The following is a 3348-nucleotide window of genomic DNA, read 5'->3' on the forward strand; positions in this document are numbered from 1 at the left end:
CTGAAAAAAGCAGCATTAGAACTAACAAAGGAATATCTGATCATTTCAACTCCAGTTTGTCATCAACTAGTTAAAATACTGTCTAAACCTTGTAATGGGCCAATATTGAACAATATTTTAACTTCCTGACACCATTTTCAAAACTTGGACCCGAGTGTCGAGACATTTGGAGACGTCTCTTGTCTCCTAACATCATGAACTGACACATTTTAATGTTGCAGCAAGAATTTCTTGTTCAAGTTCAGAAGAAGTTGGTTTTCAAAGTTTTTTTTTGAGTCAGTCTGGCTCTTTTGGGAGAGAAAATATGTCCTACTGTACTGAACAGTCTTTCAATAATCTTTTAATAGTCTTTCAATAATCTTTCTATAAGGCCATGGGGGTGTGTATCATCTGGCTGACTCTCCGCAGTGGAATCCATTTTGTGTGTTAGTGGTGCTGCAGGTGCACCCAGCTTAATGACGTATATACTAGAATTTACATCATTGGTCCAGCTCTTCTTGAAGGCGGGCCTAACGTTACCTGCTCACTTTGCAGTGATTCAATGGACCAACTCCCCTCTCGCCAGTGGTTACTTTCAACCTAACAAACAAATTAAAAAAACACAACGTGAATGTAACTTGTAACGCACTATAGAAATGTAGTGTAGTAGAAAGTACAGATACTTAATGTCAAATGTAGTGGAGCAAAAGTCGAAAGTACCCACATTTAACTCTACTTAAATAAAATACAGATACATGAAAAATGTACTTAAGTACAGCAACGAAGTACTTGTACTTAGTTACATCCCACCACTGGTGGAGGGAGCTTTCATGTTGTCTAGGTAAGCATGCAAGTCTGCAAACAGAACCATTATCTGAGGGAGGGGAAAGAGAAACGAAATCATACATGTGCTTAACCACAAATTAAACTATGTATCAAAAGACAACAAGCTTAATGATGAGTCCCCACCTCACAGCCAGCTCTGAGGAAATCTGCTATCTTGGACACGGGGACGAAATAAGCTACATGGAGTTTTCCAGTGGTCGCTGTCCCCCAATAAACTTTCAGCTCTCTCTCCTGAAGAACCTGCTTCACCTTCTCTTCCCCCAGGACCTCCTGAAAAAAAAAAAAAAACTGTCTAGGACACCTAACCTAGGACATACATTTTTATTTATTTAATTAAATGAAGGAAAAGTTGAATGCACAGACTTGTCTTCTGTATTTGCAATGAAAAAGACAAAAGTTAAAAAACCTCCATCATGGAACCATTACATGTACATCTAATAAAAAAAATAGAATATCTTGAAAAGGTTCAATACTTTGTGTCAGTCACATGAGGGGTTACGGTGGATGAGAGAAGTGGAACGTGCTCTGTTCAAACAGGGAGAGCTGTTGGTCAGGCTGCTTCTTGTGGTGCCGTGCTCTTCAGCGGAGGCTGAAAGAAGTTTTAGTGCTTCAATAAAGTTTATGCCTCCATGAAAGAGCAACATTTGAACACAGTGTAGCTGTCTGCCACATACACCAAGATAGACCTGATCAGGTGGACATGAAGGAGATTTGCCAGTCTTGTGTCGCTTATCAGCAAGATGGCGCCTGTGTACGGCTGGACTTCTGTTCCATCTCATCTGTCTCACATTCTTGTGATTTGTTTAGTATTATATTTTGATATATCTAGCCTATCAAACAACTGTGCTTTGGCTGTTAATCGATATCAATATGATCGGCACACGTTATTTTCCATAAAATATTATGTGGAGGATGCCTGCGTTACCTGGTCCAGGTATGTGGAGTTTTTCCCTCTACGTTTTGAATGCGCCACGTCATCACCCGAGTACCTACTGCTGGCAAAGCACCGAGGCCGGAGAAGGAAGCGGGGATCTAGAGCTGGTGTCCAGACCAGGACGAGGAAACAGCGAGGGAAAACGTCATGGCTGAGCGGATCCAGCTCTGCTGGAAATGAGCGCTGCCTCCGGCCGGTACCGATCTGCGAACCGGCCCTGTCCTGTGCGCCTTCCCCGTTCTGTGCGTCACCGGCCCTGTGGCACGCTGATCGGATCTTCCCAACTCGTCAAGCCTGGCTCCCCACATTGCGTGACCGGTTCCTTCGAACCGTCTCCTGCCAGGAGAGGTATGTGGACGGACCTAGTTTGCCGCTGCGATGTCCGGTAGCCCAGAGCGCACCTGCAGCTGTGCGCGTAAAACCAACACGGATCACCCTGTTGAATGCTCGCTCCATAGCGAATAAAGCTTTTATCCTTGGGGATTTGTTCAATGAAGAAAGTCTGGACTTCATGTTTTTGACAGAGACTTGGCAATGGGAACAGGAATTTATTCATCTGAATGAACTGTGTCCTCCAAACTGTTCCGTGTTTGGGACTGTATTATGAAATTCTTTATCAAAAGGGCTCGTGAAACGGTCGGCACAGATATTCAGACAAATAGGGAAAAATAAACAGAAGCTGTCAACTGCTAGGAGTAATTAGTGTCCTTTATTATCCTGCCACAGGAAACAGCCGAGCAAAAAACATGTACACTCTTAACACACAGATTGATATGAAATAACTTCTCACCGTGACACTGGCCGGGAAGTCGTTTTCGACCCAGGTAAAAAGAATCACATCAAAATGGCGCATGGCATCAGCGCGCGGCTGATCCACACCGGACTCCCAACTCTCTGTTGTCTGATACATTTCTTATAAAGGCTTCCCTGATCGCGTGAGAGCAGATCAAAGCAAGTTTTGATGGTTGCCAGGAGAACAGATTTAATTAAATCTGTTTTTCCTTCATCAAAGCAATCTGTGCAACAGAGCGATGATTTCATATAAACATGTCCTTCAAAACCTGGGTCACTGTAACCAGAAGATGGGGCCCCATCTTCTGGCTAGAGCATCCCCCGGAGGACTTTAATTACTCCAAAACACATCTGCAGCACAGGAATGACTGAATAAGCAGATAAGCTGCATCAAAAGTGAGTATAAGTGTGTTTAAATAAGTGTAATATAGGTCTAGATTGACATAAAAGCATTAAAATAATAATTTCTATATCATTCCACCCTTGCTTTTATGGCAATTTTAGACATTTAATTCTGAATAAGTAACACACACAAAATATATATGTTTGAATCGGCATAAAGGCAACTTCACACCTTATAAAACATATTTTTATATCATTCCACCCTTTTTGCCTTTATGGCATGTAAAACATAATTTCACAATACAACTTTTTTAGTTTTGAAAATGCCATCCCTTTAAGTTGAACTCTAAACGATCTCCGACCTCTGAATGGTCGAGTTCTAAATTGTTCTGGGACTTTATCCTAAATAACTCACTCACACAGTTACTAGTTTCAAACCCCTGGAACATTTTGAT

This window comes from Nematolebias whitei, chromosome 19 (genome assembly GCF_014905685.2).
Source record: "Nematolebias whitei isolate Nwh7 chromosome 19, NemWhi1, whole genome shotgun sequence".
NCBI lineage: Eukaryota > Metazoa > Chordata > Actinopteri > Cyprinodontiformes > Rivulidae > Nematolebias > Nematolebias whitei.